We start from the raw sequence: 14,587 nt of genomic DNA on the forward strand, positions 1-14,587 counted from the left end.
CAGAAGAAACATGGATCACCATGCTTTTTCTGCCTTCATGCTTAGTCTGTGTGTGTCCCAGGTGATGCTTTCCCAAGGTGTACTTGCTGGCATTTAGGCATCAGATATTTGTCTGTCGATGCCTGCATAAGTAAATTTTTAATACGTCTAATTGCAAGCATGTTGGCTGATATCTCTGCAGTTTTCACACTTGCTCCTCGCTTTCTGAGTGGCTGCTGATACAGCAGAATAGAAGTAGAGAGAATCCTTGAGAGGAACCTTGCTCTAACAGTAAAACACAGCAAGTGAGTTTCTGTAGTGTAGTGGTCATCACGTTCGCCTAACACGCGAAAGGTCCCCGGTTCGAGACTGTGCATGAGCTGCTTTTATGTGCACCCTCTAAAACCTTATTATCTCAATGCAAGCTTAAGAAGAGGCGGTCCTTGAACCCAGCGAGCCGTGGGAAACTTCCTTTACTTTTGCAAGACGAAACAAATTAATCCGCATCCATCAGTGGTCGCTCTTGTGCCTAGCTTTTTTTTTGTCATGCCATGTTGTATTGTGGGGTCTTTACACTTGTGACATTGCTGTGAACGTTGTAAGTGCAAACATTGGCAGGTGCAGTCAGAAGAGTCAGATCTGTGCACACCCAGGGCTGTCAGGATGGCCGAGTGGTCTAAGGCGCCAGACTCAAGAGAGCTTGATCTTCAGTGCAACTGAGACTTCTGGTCTCCTCATGGAGGCGTGGGTTCAAATCCCACTTCTGACAGGTTTCTTTTACACCCTTAAATCGTCCTGTTTTTTGCAGTGCATTCCCCACACACCACAATCTTTGCACGGACCTGTAACATATGACGAGAAATCCACCAACGATCAGGCTGGTCCCTCAATCACAATTCCATGTATTCCTGGAAGGGACACCTCAGGCACACCTTCCGTTAAATTTGCACTCCATCACACAAACTGCCGTGCTGGTTTCTCATTAAGCAGTTGATCCCATCTTTGTTGTGAGGCTCTCCTGCCACCTTTTGGGCGGAAAAGGCACTGTCCCTGCAACAACACAGGCAGACATGTTCAACAGGGCTTCCTGGTTATGTGGGAGGAGCAGATTGTCATTGGTCCCCCCTTGCGAATTTTAATTTACATAAGGAAGACAGAGAGGTAGCTGGGAGTAGGCAGTACACACGGACATTGAACTCTATCTTGTGATTTGCAGCCAATTCTAGATTGAGGCAGGAGGAAAGGAGGTGATTTGCCCAACAATGGCCATACTGGGAATTCAGCCACCCTGGGGCTCCCAGGTGAGTGTTTCAGTCCTGCGAGCCACTCATATAAATCTCGCCTGATCGAGCGCTGAGTGAGCGTGTTTGAATCCAAGAATCAAATGCCTCTGTCTTAGGAGCAAGAATTGGCAGGCCCTCCCTTGCATCTGGGGTGGAAGTCTATGGGGTAAGTGTCCAGGACTTGCAGAGGAGTACAAGTGCCAGAAAGTGCCTGCAGTTCTCATCAGCGCCTTTTTTCTGCTCTCTGGCAGCTAGGATATCGACTGATCCCTTCCTTGCAAGAGTGAAAAAAACAACACCTTGAGAGAAAACATGACTTTGTGTGGTTCACATAGAGAGAGAGCAGCCAAATAGCCCTGCTTTGTTTCTGAAAGACGCATCAGAAATTGCTTAAAATGCCGACTGGGGAATCAGGCTCGTTGGTCTAGGGGTATGATTCTCGCTTCGGGTGCGAGAGGTCCCGGGTTCAAATCCCGGACGAGCCCATGCTGTGGAATTATTTTTAGGCTGCTTATTATATAGGGCCATTTCTTCTTTTCAATGCTATAAGACGCCGTGTATGGTGAGAAAGTTCCTTTCCCTCTACGCTATTTCCCACTTTTGGCGTATAGAATTTCAGTGCCGGACTTCTTTGCAACTGCTTTTCTGGGGTGGACCATCAGTGTAGGAAAATTAAATGCAAAGTGTTTTTCTAGTGTGATTTCAGGTATGGTTTTAAAATCGCCTTTTGGAATAAAAGTGGTCCTCGTTCCTTTCTTCCAAAGAAAGAGATCGGGTAAGGAGGGTCCAACTTTGAGCTTCATGGACATTGGCCCTTGGTCTGTGCATTCCAGCCCACTACATGCCAAGAAGATTCGTGCAAGCGTGTCTGTTTCTGTAGTGCAGTGGTTATCACGTTCGCTTTACACGCGAAAGGTCCCTGGTTCGAGACCGGGCAGAAACAGCAGCTTTCTGTTTTTCACACAGTTTGCATTTACTCTCTCAACTTATAGGAAAGCTGAGATAATGGAAGCTGTCTATCCCTCACCAGCGTGATGTACTGTGCTCCAGGGGCATCAGTGACAGCTCAAAAAGAGAAGTGACGATAGTTTGCGCTATTCGTTTGCACGTCCTTGTGTACTGAAGGTTGGGCCTACTTCATGAAAGCAAGGCATGAGAGCAGAAATGGTTTTATTGACCTCACCGAGAGCATACACCTAGAACAAACAAAATGTCTGAAGGATAGAGGCATTTTCATTTCTTGTTCGATGACGGCCATGGAAAAGACAGCAACCATATTGCAGAAGAGAGCAGCATGTGCAGTTGCTTGCTTTGGGTGAAGCATTCACTAACTCGCTGCCAATAACCCCCGGAGCCGGTGCGAAAGGCGACTCTTGTGTGCCTCGGCTCGTTGGTCTAGGGGTATGATTCTCGCTTAGGGTGCGAGAGGTCCCGGGTTCAAATCCCGGACGAGCCCTTTTTCAGAGGTAAACATACGAATCCTACTCAAAACTCACAATGCCTGACTATTTCTCATTACACTCGCCGCATTGTTGCACAAAATATTTTGAACCTCAGAAGAAACATGGATCACCATGCTTTTTCTGCCTTCATGCTTAGTCTGTGTGTGTCCCAGGTGATGCTTTCCCAAGGTGTACTTGCTGGCATTTAGGCATCAGATATTTGTCTGTCGATGCCTGCATAAGTCAATTTTTAATACGTCTAATTGCAAGCATGTTGGCTGATATCTCTGCAGTTTTCACACTTGCTCCTCGCTTTCTGAGTGGCTGCTGATACAGCAGAATAGAAGTAGAGAGAATCCTTGAGAGGAACCTTGCTCTAACAGTAAAACACAGCAAGTGAGTTTCTGTAGTGTAGTGGTCATCACGTTCGCCTAACACGCGAAAGGTCCCCGGTTCGAGACCGGGCAGAAACACTGTGCATGAGCTGCTTTTATGTGCACCCTCTAAAACCTTATTATCTCAATGCAAGCTTAAGAAGAGGCGGTCCTTGAACCCAGCGAGCCGTGGGAAACTTCCTTTACTTTTGCAAGACGAAACAAATTAATCCGCATCCATCAGTGGTCGCTCTTGTGCCTAGCTTTTTTTTTGTCATGCCATGTTGTATTGTGGGGTCTTTACACTTGTGACATTGCTGTGAACGTTGTAAGTGCAAACATTGGCAGGTGCAGTCAGAAGAGTCAGATCTGTGCACACCCAGGGCTGTCAGGATGGCCGAGTGGTCTAAGGCGCCAGACTCAAGAGAGCTTGATCTTCAGTGCAACTGAGACTTCTGGTCTCCTCATGGAGGCGTGGGTTCAAATCCCACTTCTGACAAGTTTCTTTTACACCCTTAAATCGTCCTGTTTTTTGCAGTGCATTCCCCACACACCACAATCTTTGCACGGACCTGTAACATATGACGAGAAATCCACCAACGATCAGGCTGGTCCCTCAATCACAATTCCATGTATTCCTGGAAGGGACACCTCAGGCACACCTTCCGTTAAATTTGCACTCCATCACACAAACTGCCGTGCTGGTTTCTCATTAAGCAGTTGATCCCATCTTTGTTGTGAGGCTCTCCTGCCACCTTTTGGGCGGAGAAGGCACTGTCCCTGCAACAACACAGGCAGACATGTTCAACAGGGCTTCCTGGTTATGTGGGAGGAGCAGATTGTCATTGGTCCCCCCTTGCGAATTTTAATTTACATAAGGAAGACAGAGAGGTAGCTGGGAGTAGGCAGTACACACGGACATTGAACTCTATCTTGTGATTTGCAGCCAATTCTAGATTGAGGCAGGAGGAAAGGAGGTGATTTGCCCAACAATGGCCATACTGGGAATTCAGCCACCCTGGGGCTCCCAGGTGAGTGTTTCAGTCCTGCGAGCCACTCATATAAATCTCGCCTGATCGAGCCTGATCGAGCGCTGAGTGAGCGTGTTTGAATCCAAGAATCAAATGCCTCTGTCTTAGGAGCAAGAATTGGCAGGCCCTCCCTTGCATCTGGGGTGGAAGTCTATGGGGTAAGTGTCCAGGACTTGCAGAGGAGTACAAGTGCCAGAAAGTGCCTGCAGTTCTCATCAGCGCCTTTTTTCTGCTCTCTGGCAGCTAGGATATCGACTGATCCCTTCCTTGCAAGAGTGAAAAAAACAACACCTTGAGAGAAAACATGACTTTGTGTGGTTCACATAGAGAGAGAGCAGCCAAATAGCCCTGCTTTGTTTCTGAAAGACGCATCAGAAATTGCTTAAAATGCCGACTGGGGAATCAGGCTCGTTGGTCTAGGGGTATGATTCTCGCTTCGGGTGCGAGAGGTCCCGGGTTCAAATCCCGGACGAGCCCATGCTGTGGAATTATTTTTAGGCTGCTTATTATATAGGGCCATTTCTTCTTTTCAATGCTATAAGACGCCGTGTATGGTGAGAAAGTTCCTTTCCCTCTACGCTATTTCCCACTTTTGGCGTATAGAATTTCAGTGCCGGACTTCTTTGCAACTGCTTTTCTGGGGTGGACCATCAGTGTAGGAAAATTAAATGCAAAGTGTTTTTCTAGTGTGATTTCAGGTATGGTTTTAAAATCGCCTTTTGGAATAAAAGTGGTCCTCGTTCCTTTCTTCCAAAGAAAGAGATCGGGTAAGGAGGGTCCAACTTTGAGCTTCATGGACATTGGCCCTTGGTCTGTGCATTCCAGCCCACTACATGCCAAGAAGATTCGTGCAAGCGTGTCTGTTTCTGTAGTGTAGTGGTTATCACGTTCGCTTTACACGCGAAAGGTCCCTGGTTCGAGACCGGGCAGAAACAGCAGCTTTCTGTTTTTCACACAGTTTGCATTTACTCTCTCAACTTATAGGAAAGCTGAGATAATGGAAGCTGTCTATCCCTCACCAGCGTGATGTACTGTGCTCCAGGGGCATCAGTGACAGCTCAAAAAGAGAAGTGACGATAGTTTGCGCTATTCGTTTGCACGTCCTTGTGTACTGAAGGTTGGGCCTACTTCATGAAAGCAAGGCATGAGAGCAGAAATGGTTTTATTGACCTCACCGAGAGCATACACCTAGAACAAACAAAATGTCTGAAGGATAGAGGCATTTTCATTTCTTGTTCGATGACGGCCATGGAAAAGACAGCAACCATATTGCAGAAGAGAGCAGCATGTGCAGTTGCTTGCTTTGGGTGAAGCATTCACTAACTCGCTGCCAATAACCCCCGGAGCCGGTGCGAAAGGTGACTCTTGTGTGCCTCGGCTCGTTGGTCTAGGGGTATGATTCTCGCTTAGGGTGCGAGAGGTCCCGGGTTCAAATCCCGGACGAGCCCTTTTTCAGAGGTAAACATACGAATCCTACTCAAAACTCACAATGCCTGACTATTTCTCATTACACTCGCCGCATTGTTGCACAAAATATTTTGAACCTCAGAAGAAACATGGATCACCATGCTTTTTCTGCCTTCATGCTTAGTCTGTGTGTGTCCCAGGTGATGCTTTCCCAAGGTGTACTTGCTGGCATTTAGGCATCAGATATTTGTCTGTCGATGCCTGCATAAGTCAATTTTTAATACGTCTAATTGCAAGCATGTTGGCTGATATCTCTGCAGTTTTCACACTTGCTCCTCGCTTTCTGAGTGGCTGCTGATACAGCAGAATAGAAGTAGAGAGAATCCTTGAGAGGAACCTTGCTCTAACAGTAAAACACAGCAAGTGAGTTTCTGTAGTGTAGTGGTCATCACGTTCGCCTAACACGCGAAAGGTCCCCGGTTCGAGACTGTGCATGAGCTGCTTTTATGTGCACCCTCTAAAACCTTATTATCTCAATGCAAGCTTAAGAAGAGGCGGTCCTTGAACCCAGCGAGCCGTGGGAAACTTCCTTTACTTTTGCAAGACGAAACAAATTAATCCGCATCCATCAGTGGTCGCTCTTGTGCCTAGCTTTTTTTTTGTCATGCCATGTTGTATTGTGGGGTCTTTACACTTGTGACATTGCTGTGAACGTTGTAAGTGCAAACATTGGCAGGTGCAGTCAGAAGAGTCAGATCTGTGCACACCCAGGGCTGTCAGGATGGCCGAGTGGTCTAAGGCGCCAGACTCAAGAGAGCTTGATCTTCAGTGCAACTGAGACTTCTGGTCTCCTCATGGAGGCGTGGGTTCAAATCCCACTTCTGACAAGTTTCTTTTACACCCTTAAATCGTCCTGTTTTTTGCAGTGCATTCCCCACACACCACAATCTTTGCACGGACCTGTAACATATGACGAGAAATCCACCAACGATCAGGCTGGTCCCTCAATCACAATTCCATGTATTCCTGGAAGGGACACCTCAGGCACACCTTCCGTTAAATTTGCACTCCATCACACAAACTGCCGTGCTGGTTTCTCATTAAGCAGTTGATCCCATCTTTGTTGTGAGGCTCTCCTGCCACCTTTTGGGCGGAGAAGGCACTGTCCCTGCAACAACACAGGCAGACATGTTCAACAGGGCTTCCTGGTTATGTGGGAGGAGCAGATTGTCATTGGTCCCCCCTTGCGAATTTTAATTTACATAAGGAAGACAGAGAGGTAGCTGGGAGTAGGCAGTACACACGGACATTGAACTCTATCTTGTGATTTGCAGCCAATTCTAGATTGAGGCAGGAGGAAAGGAGGTGATTTGCCCAACAATGGCCATACTGGGAATTCAGCCACCCTGGGGCTCCCAGGTGAGTGTTTCAGTCCTGCGAGCCACTCATATAAATCTCGCCTGATCGAGCCTGATCGAGCGCTGAGTGAGCGTGTTTGAATCCAAGAATCAAATGCCTCTGTCTTAGGAGCAAGAATTGGCAGGCCCTCCCTTGCATCTGGGGTGGAAGTCTATGGGGTAAGTGTCCAGGACTTGCAGAGGAGTACAAGTGCCAGAAAGTGCCTGCAGTTCTCATCAGCGCCTTTTTTCTGCTCTCTGGCAGCTAGGATATCGACTGATCCCTTCCTTGCAAGAGTGAAAAAAACAACACCTTGAGAGAAAACATGACTTTGTGTGGTTCACATAGAGAGAGAGCAGCCAAATAGCCCTGCTTTGTTTCTGAAAGACGCATCAGAAATTGCTTAAAATGCCGACTGGGGAATCAGGCTCGTTGGTCTAGGGGTATGATTCTCGCTTCGGGTGCGAGAGGTCCCGGGTTCAAATCCCGGACGAGCCCATGCTGTGGAATTATTTTTAGGCTGCTTATTATATAGGGCCATTTCTTCTTTTCAATGCTATAAGACGCCGTGTATGGTGAGAAAGTTCCTTTCCCTCTACGCTATTTCCCACTTTTGGCGTATAGAATTTCAGTGCCGGACTTCTTTGCAACTGCTTTTCTGGGGTGGACCATCAGTGTAGGAAAATTAAATGCAAAGTGTTTTTCTAGTGTGATTTCAGGTATGGTTTTAAAATCGCCTTTTGGAATAAAAGTGGTCCTCGTTCCTTTCTTCCAAAGAAAGAGATCGGGTAAGGAGGGTCCAACTTTGAGCTTCATGGACATTGGCCCTTGGTCTGTGCATTCCAGCCCACTACATGCCAAGAAGATTCGTGCAAGCGTGTCTGTTTCTGTAGTGTAGTGGTTATCACGTTCGCTTTACACGCGAAAGGTCCCTGGTTCGAGACCGGGCAGAAACAGCAGCTTTCTGTTTTTCACACAGTTTGCATTTACTCTCTCAACTTATAGGAAAGCTGAGATAATGGAAGCTGTCTATCCCTCACCAGCGTGATGTACTGTGCTCCAGGGGCATCAGTGACAGCTCAAAAAGAGAAGTGACGATAGTTTGCGCTATTCGTTTGCACGTCCTTGTGTACTGAAGGTTGGGCCTACTTCATGAAAGCAAGGCATGAGAGCAGAAATGGTTTTATTGACCTCACCGAGAGCATACACCTAGAACAAACAAAATGTCTGAAGGATAGAGGCATTTTCATTTCTTGTTCGATGACGGCCATGGAAAAGACAGCAACCATATTGCAGAAGAGAGCAGCATGTGCAGTTGCTTGCTTTGGGTGAAGCATTCACTAACTCGCTGCCAATAACCCCCGGAGCCGGTGCGAAAGGTGACTCTTGTGTGCCTCGGCTCGTTGGTCTAGGGGTATGATTCTCGCTTAGGGTGCGAGAGGTCCCGGGTTCAAATCCCGGACGAGCCCTTTTTCAGAGGTAAACATACGAATCCTACTCAAAACTCACAATGCCTGACTATTTCTCATTACACTCGCCGCATTGTTGCACAAAATATTTTGAACCTCAGAAGAAACATGGATCACCATGCTTTTTCTGCCTTCATGCTTAGTCTGTGTGTGTCCCAGGTGATGCTTTCCCAAGGTGTACTTGCTGGCATTTAGGCATCAGATATTTGTCTGTCGATGCCTGCATAAGTCAATTTTTAATACGTCTAATTGCAAGCATGTTGGCTGATATCTCTGCAGTTTTCACACTTGCTCCTCGCTTTCTGAGTGGCTGCTGATACAGCAGAATAGAAGTAGAGAGAATCCTTGAGAGGAACCTTGCTCTAACAGTAAAACACAGCAAGTGAGTTTCTGTAGTGTAGTGGTCATCACGTTCGCCTAACACGCGAAAGGTCCCCGGTTCGAGACTGTGCATGAGCTGCTTTTATGTGCACCCTCTAAAACCTTATTATCTCAATGCAAGCTTAAGAAGAGGCGGTCCTTGAACCCAGCGAGCCGTGGGAAACTTCCTTTACTTTTGCAAGACGAAACAAATTAATCCGCATCCATCAGTGGTCGCTCTTGTGCCTAGCTTTTTTTTTGTCATGCCATGTTGTATTGTGGGGTCTTTACACTTGTGACATTGCTGTGAACGTTGTAAGTGCAAACATTGGCAGGTGCAGTCAGAAGAGTCAGATCTGTGCACACCCAGGGCTGTCAGGATGGCCGAGTGGTCTAAGGCGCCAGACTCAAGAGAGCTTGATCTTCAGTGCAACTGAGACTTCTGGTCTCCTCATGGAGGCGTGGGTTCAAATCCCACTTCTGACAGGTTTCTTTTACACCCTTAAATCGTCCTGTTTTTTGCAGTGCATTCCCCACACACCACAATCTTTGCACGGACCTGTAACATATGACGAGAAATCCACCAACGATCAGGCTGGTCCCTCAATCACAATTCCATGTATTCCTGGAAGGGACACCTCAGGCACACCTTCCGTTAAATTTGCACTCCATCACACAAACTGCCGTGCTGGTTTCTCATTAAGCAGTTGATCCCATCTTTGTTGTGAGGCTCTCCTGCCACCTTTTGGGCGGAGAAGGCACTGTCCCTGCAACAACACAGGCAGACATGTTCAACAGGGCTTCCTGGTTATGTGGGAGGAGCAGATTGTCATTGGTCCCCCCTTGCGAATTTTAATTTACATAAGGAAGACAGAGAGGTAGCTGGGAGTAGGCAGTACACACGGACATTGAACTCTATCTTGTGATTTGCAGCCAATTCTAGATTGAGGCAGGAGGAAAGGAGGTGATTTGCCCAACAATGGCCATACTGGGAATTCAGCCACCCTGGGGCTCCCAGGTGAGTGTTTCAGTCCTGCGAGCCACTCATATAAATCTCGCCTGATCGAGCCTGATCGAGCGCTGAGTGAGCGTGTTTGAATCCAAGAATCAAATGCCTCTGTCTTAGGAGCAAGAATTGGCAGGCCCTCCCTTGCATCTGGGGTGGAAGTCTATGGGGTAAGTGTCCAGGACTTGCAGAGGAGTACAAGTGCCAGAAAGTGCCTGCAGTTCTCATCAGCGCCTTTTTTCTGCTCTCTGGCAGCTAGGATATCGACTGATCCCTTCCTTGCAAGAGTGAAAAAAACAACACCTTGAGAGAAAACATGACTTTGTGTGGTTCACATAGAGAGAGAGCAGCCAAATAGCCCTGCTTTGTTTCTGAAAGACGCATCAGAAATTGCTTAAAATGCCGACTGGGGAATCAGGCTCGTTGGTCTAGGGGTATGATTCTCGCTTCGGGTGCGAGAGGTCCCGGGTTCAAATCCCGGACGAGCCCATGCTGTGGAATAATTTTTAGGCTGCTTATTATATAGGGCCATTTCTTCTTTTCAATGCTATAAGACGCCGTGTATGGTGAGAAAGTTCCTTTCCCTCTACGCTATTTCCCACTTTTGGCGTATAGAATTTCAGTGCCGGACTTCTTTGCAACTGCTTTTCTGGGGTGGGCCATCAGTGTAGGAAAATTAAATGCAAAGTGTTTTTCTAGTGTGATTTCAGGTATGGTTTTAAAATCGCCTTTTGGAATAAAAGTGGTCCTCGTTCCTTTCTTCCAAAGAAAGAGATCGGGTAAGGCGGGTCCAACTTTGAGCTTCATGGACATTGGCCCTTGGTCTGTGCATTCCAGCCCACTACATGCCAAGAAGATTCGTGCAAGCGTGTCTGTTTCTGTAGTGTAGTGGTTATCACGTTCGCTTTACACGCGAAAGGTCCCTGGTTCGAGACCGGGCAGAAACAGCAGCTTTCTGTTTTTCACACAGTTTGCATTTACTCTCTCAACTTATAGGAAAGCTGAGATAATGGAAGCTGTCTATCCCTCACCAGCGTGATGTACTGTGCTCCAGGGGCATCAGTGACAGCTCAAAAAGAGAAGTGACGATAGTTTGCGCTATTCGTTTGCACGTCCTTGTGTACTGAAGGTTGGGCCTACTTCATGAAAGCAAGGCATGAGAGCAGAAATGGTTTTATTGACCTCAGCGAGAGCATACACCTAGAACAAACAAAATGTCTGAAGGATAGAGGCATTTTCATTTCTTGTTCGATGACGGCCATGGAAAAGACAGCAACCATATTGCAGAAGAGAGCAGCATGTGCAGTTGCTTGCTTTGGGTGAAGCATTCACTAACTCGCTGCCAATAACCCCCGGAGCCGGTGCGAAAGGCGACTCTTGTGTGCCTCGGCTCGTTGGTCTAGGGGTATGATTCTCGCTTAGGGTGCGAGAGGTCCCGGGTTCAAATCCCGGACGAGCCCTTTTTCAGAGGTAAACATACGAATCCTACTCAAAACTCACAATGCCTGACTATTTCTCATTACACTCGCCGCATTGTTGCACAAAATATTTTGAACCTCAGAAGAAACATGGATCACCATGCTTTTTCTGCCTTCATGCTTAGTCTGTGTGTGTCCCAGGTGATGCTTTCCCAAGGTGTACTTGCTGGCATTTAGGCATCAGATATTTGTCTGTCGATGCCTGCATAAGTCAATTTTTAATACGTCTAATTGCAAGCATGTTGGCTGATATCTCTGCAGTTTTCACACTTGCTCCTCGCTTTCTGAGTGGCTGCTGATACAGCAGAATAGAAGTAGAGAGAATCCTTGAGAGGAACCTTGCTCTAACAGTAAAACACAGCAAGTGAGTTTCTGTAGTGTAGTGGTCATCACGTTCGCCTAACACGCGAAAGGTCCCCGGTTCGAGACTGTGCATGAGCTGCTTTTATGTGCACCCTCTAAAACCTTATTATCTCAATGCAAGCTTAAGAAGAGGCGGTCCTTGAACCCAGCGAGCCGTGGGAAACTTCCTTTACTTTTGCAAGACGAAACAAATTAATCCGCATCCATCAGTGGTCGCTCTTGTGCCTAGCTTTTTTTTTGTCATGCCATGTTGTATTGTGGGGTCTTTACACTTGTGACATTGCTGTGAACGTTGTAAGTGCAAACATTGGCAGGTGCAGTCAGAAGAGTCAGATCTGTGCACACCCAGGGCTGTCAGGATGGCCGAGTGGTCTAAGGCGCCAGACTCAAGAGAGCTTGATCTTCAGTGCAACTGAGACTTCTGGTCTCCTCATGGAGGCGTGGGTTCAAATCCCACTTCTGACAGGTTTCTTTTACACCTTTAAATCGTCCTGTTTTTTGCAGTGCATTCCCCACACACCACAATCTTTGCACGGACCTGTAACATATGACGAGAAATCCACCAACGATCAGGCTGGTCCCTCAATCACAATTCCATGTATTCCTGGAAGGGACACCTCAGGCACACCTTCCGTTAAATTTGCACTCCATCACACAAACTGCCGTGCTGGTTTCTCATTAAGCAGTTGATCCCATCTTTGTTGTGAGGCTCTCCTGCCACCTTTTGGGCGGAGAAGGCACTGTCCCTGCAACAACACAGGCAGACATGTTCAACAGGGCTTCCTGGTTATGTGGGAGGAGCAGATTGTCATTGGTCCCCCCTTGCGAATTTTAATTTACATAAGGAAGACAGAGAGGTAGCTGGGAGTAGGCAGTACACACGGACATTGAACTCTATCTTGTGATTTGCAGCCAATTCTAGATTGAGGCAGGAGGAAAGGAGGTGATTTGCCCAACAATGGCCATACTGGGAATTCAGCCACCCTGGGGCTCCCAGGTGAGTGTTTCAGTCCTGCGAGCCACTCATATAAATCTCGCCTGATCGAGCCTGATCGAGCGCTGAGTGAGCGTGTTTGAATCCAAGAATCAAATGCCTCTGTCTTAGGAGCAAGAATTGGCAGGCCCTCCCTTGCATCTGGGGTGGAAGTCTATGGGGTAAGTGTCCAGGACTTGCAGAGGAGTACAAGTGCCAGAAAGTGCCTGCAGTTCTCATCAGCGCCTTTTTTCTGCTCTCTGGCAGCTAGGATATCGACTGATCCCTTCCTTGCAAGAGTGAAAAAACAACACCTTGAGAGAAAACATGACTTTGTGTGGTTCACATAGAGAGAGAGCAGCCAAATATCCCTGCTTTGTTTCTGAAAGACGCATCAGAAATTGCTTAAAATGCCGACTGGGGAATCAGGCTCGTTGGTCTAGGGGTATGATTCTCGCTTCGGGTGCGAGAGGTCCCGGGTTCAAATCCCGGACGAGCCCATGCTGTGGAATTATTTTTAGGCTGCTTATTATATAGGGCCATTTCTTCTTTTCAATGCTATAAGACGCCGTGTATGGTGAGAAAGTTCCTTTCCCTCTACGCTATTTCCCACTTTTGGCGTATAGAATTTCAGTGCCGGACTTCTTTGCAACTGCTTTTCTGGGGTGGACCATCAGTGTAGGAAAATTAAATGCAAAGTGTTTTTCTAGTGTGATTTCAGGTATGGTTTTAAAATCGCCTTTTGGAATAAAAGTGGTCCTCGTTCCTTTCTTCCAAAGAAAGAGATCGGGTAAGGAGGGTCCAACTTTGAGCTTCATGGACATTGGCCCTTGGTCTGTGCATTCCAGCCCACTACATGCCAAGAAGATTCGTGCAAGCGTGTCTGTTTCTGTAGTGTAGTGGTTATCACGTTCGCTTTACACGCGAAAGGTCCCTGGTTTGAGACCGGGCAGAAACAGCAGCTTTCTGTTTTTCACACAGTTTGCATTTACTTTCTCAACTTATAGGAAAGCTGAGATAATGGAAGCTGTCTATCCCTCACCAGCGTGATGTACTGTGCTCCAGGGGCATCAGTGACAGCTCAAAAAGAGAAGTGACGATAGTTTGCGCTATTCGTTTGCACGTCCTTGTGTACTGAAGGTTGGGCCTACTTCATGAAAGCAAGGCATGAGAGCAGAAATGGTTTTATTGACCTCACCGAGAGCATACACCTAGAACAAACAAAATGTCTGAAGGATAGAGGCATTTTCATTTCTTGTTCGATGACGGCCATGGAAAAGACAGCAACCATATTGCAGAAGAGAGCAGCATGTGCAGTTGCTTGCTTTGGGTGAAGCATTCACTAACTCGCTGCCAATAACCCCCGGAGCCGGTGCGAAAGGCGACTCTTGTGTGCCTCGGCTCGTTGGTCTAGGGGTATGATTCTCGCTTAGGGTGCGAGAGGTCCCGGGTTCAAATCCCGGACGAGCCCTTTTTCAGAGGTAAACATACGAATCCTACTCAAAACTCACAATGCCTGACTATTTCTCATTACACTCGCCGCATTGTTGCACAAAATATTTTGAACCTCAGAAGAAACATGGATCACCATGCTTTTTCTGCCTTTATGCTTAGTCTGTGTGTGTCCCAGGTGATGCTTTCCCAAGGTGTACTTGCTGGCATTTAGGCATCAGATATTTGTCTGTCGATGCCTGCATAAGTCAATTTTTAATACGTCTAATTGCAAGCATGTTGGCTGATATCTCTGCAGTTTTCACACTTGCTCCTCGCTTTCTGAGTGGCTGCTGATACAGCAGAATAGAAGTAGAGAGAATCCTTGAGAGGAACCTTGCTCTAACAGTAAAACACAGCAAGTGAGTTTCTGTAGTGTAGTGGTCATCACGTTCGCCTAACACGCGAAAGGTCCCCGGTTCGAGACTGTGCATGAGCTGCTTTTATGTGCACCCTCTAAAACCTTATTATCTCAATGCAAGCTTAAGAAGAGGCGGTCCTTGAACCCAGCGAGCCGTGGGAAACTTCCTTTA

General features: G+C 47.2%; 21 non-coding genes across 21 annotated transcripts; all 21 read left to right on the forward strand.

Moving 5' to 3' along the window:
• Positions 1–636: 636 nt before the first annotated feature.
• Positions 637–748, forward strand: TRNAL-CAA (transfer RNA leucine (anticodon CAA)). The gene is made up of 2 exons: positions 637–674; positions 703–748. It is a non-coding gene; the product is annotated as a tRNA-Leu (tRNA).
• Positions 749–1,675: 927 nt separating this feature from the next.
• On the forward strand, positions 1,676–1,747 carry TRNAP-CGG (transfer RNA proline (anticodon CGG)). Its single transcript has one exon. It is a non-coding gene; the product is annotated as a tRNA-Pro (tRNA).
• A 385-nt stretch (positions 1,748–2,132) lies between these two features.
• Positions 2,133–2,205, forward strand: TRNAV-UAC (transfer RNA valine (anticodon UAC)). The gene has a single exon. It is a non-coding gene; the product is annotated as a tRNA-Val (tRNA).
• A 441-nt stretch (positions 2,206–2,646) lies between these two features.
• TRNAP-AGG (transfer RNA proline (anticodon AGG)) lies at positions 2,647–2,718 on the forward strand. The gene has a single exon. It is a non-coding gene; the product is annotated as a tRNA-Pro (tRNA).
• Positions 2,719–3,104: 386 nt separating this feature from the next.
• Positions 3,105–3,177, forward strand: TRNAV-AAC (transfer RNA valine (anticodon AAC)). Its single transcript has one exon. It is a non-coding gene; the product is annotated as a tRNA-Val (tRNA).
• Positions 3,178–3,465: 288 nt separating this feature from the next.
• Positions 3,466–3,577, forward strand: TRNAL-CAA (transfer RNA leucine (anticodon CAA)). Its single transcript has 2 exons — positions 3,466–3,503; positions 3,532–3,577. It is a non-coding gene; the product is annotated as a tRNA-Leu (tRNA).
• A 937-nt stretch (positions 3,578–4,514) lies between these two features.
• On the forward strand, positions 4,515–4,586 carry TRNAP-CGG (transfer RNA proline (anticodon CGG)). The gene has a single exon. It is a non-coding gene; the product is annotated as a tRNA-Pro (tRNA).
• A 385-nt stretch (positions 4,587–4,971) lies between these two features.
• Positions 4,972–5,044, forward strand: TRNAV-UAC (transfer RNA valine (anticodon UAC)). Its single transcript has one exon. It is a non-coding gene; the product is annotated as a tRNA-Val (tRNA).
• Positions 5,045–5,485: 441 nt separating this feature from the next.
• TRNAP-AGG (transfer RNA proline (anticodon AGG)) lies at positions 5,486–5,557 on the forward strand. The gene has a single exon. It is a non-coding gene; the product is annotated as a tRNA-Pro (tRNA).
• Positions 5,558–6,291: 734 nt separating this feature from the next.
• On the forward strand, positions 6,292–6,403 carry TRNAL-CAA (transfer RNA leucine (anticodon CAA)). Its single transcript has 2 exons — positions 6,292–6,329; positions 6,358–6,403. It is a non-coding gene; the product is annotated as a tRNA-Leu (tRNA).
• Positions 6,404–7,340: 937 nt separating this feature from the next.
• TRNAP-CGG (transfer RNA proline (anticodon CGG)) lies at positions 7,341–7,412 on the forward strand. The gene has a single exon. It is a non-coding gene; the product is annotated as a tRNA-Pro (tRNA).
• Positions 7,413–7,797: 385 nt separating this feature from the next.
• TRNAV-UAC (transfer RNA valine (anticodon UAC)) lies at positions 7,798–7,870 on the forward strand. The gene has a single exon. It is a non-coding gene; the product is annotated as a tRNA-Val (tRNA).
• Positions 7,871–8,311: 441 nt separating this feature from the next.
• On the forward strand, positions 8,312–8,383 carry TRNAP-AGG (transfer RNA proline (anticodon AGG)). The gene has a single exon. It is a non-coding gene; the product is annotated as a tRNA-Pro (tRNA).
• A 734-nt stretch (positions 8,384–9,117) lies between these two features.
• On the forward strand, positions 9,118–9,229 carry TRNAL-CAA (transfer RNA leucine (anticodon CAA)). Its single transcript has 2 exons — positions 9,118–9,155; positions 9,184–9,229. It is a non-coding gene; the product is annotated as a tRNA-Leu (tRNA).
• Positions 9,230–10,166: 937 nt separating this feature from the next.
• On the forward strand, positions 10,167–10,238 carry TRNAP-CGG (transfer RNA proline (anticodon CGG)). Its single transcript has one exon. It is a non-coding gene; the product is annotated as a tRNA-Pro (tRNA).
• Positions 10,239–10,623: 385 nt separating this feature from the next.
• On the forward strand, positions 10,624–10,696 carry TRNAV-UAC (transfer RNA valine (anticodon UAC)). The gene has a single exon. It is a non-coding gene; the product is annotated as a tRNA-Val (tRNA).
• A 441-nt stretch (positions 10,697–11,137) lies between these two features.
• Positions 11,138–11,209, forward strand: TRNAP-AGG (transfer RNA proline (anticodon AGG)). The gene has a single exon. It is a non-coding gene; the product is annotated as a tRNA-Pro (tRNA).
• Positions 11,210–11,943: 734 nt separating this feature from the next.
• On the forward strand, positions 11,944–12,055 carry TRNAL-CAA (transfer RNA leucine (anticodon CAA)). The gene is made up of 2 exons: positions 11,944–11,981; positions 12,010–12,055. It is a non-coding gene; the product is annotated as a tRNA-Leu (tRNA).
• Positions 12,056–12,991: 936 nt separating this feature from the next.
• Positions 12,992–13,063, forward strand: TRNAP-CGG (transfer RNA proline (anticodon CGG)). The gene has a single exon. It is a non-coding gene; the product is annotated as a tRNA-Pro (tRNA).
• A 385-nt stretch (positions 13,064–13,448) lies between these two features.
• On the forward strand, positions 13,449–13,521 carry TRNAV-UAC (transfer RNA valine (anticodon UAC)). Its single transcript has one exon. It is a non-coding gene; the product is annotated as a tRNA-Val (tRNA).
• A 441-nt stretch (positions 13,522–13,962) lies between these two features.
• TRNAP-AGG (transfer RNA proline (anticodon AGG)) lies at positions 13,963–14,034 on the forward strand. Its single transcript has one exon. It is a non-coding gene; the product is annotated as a tRNA-Pro (tRNA).
• The last annotated feature ends 553 nt before the right edge of the window (positions 14,035–14,587 follow it).

The sequence above is a fragment of the Triturus cristatus genome, chromosome 10 (assembly GCF_964204655.1).
Source record: "Triturus cristatus chromosome 10, aTriCri1.1, whole genome shotgun sequence".
NCBI classification, from domain to species: Eukaryota; Metazoa; Chordata; class Amphibia; order Caudata; family Salamandridae; genus Triturus; species Triturus cristatus.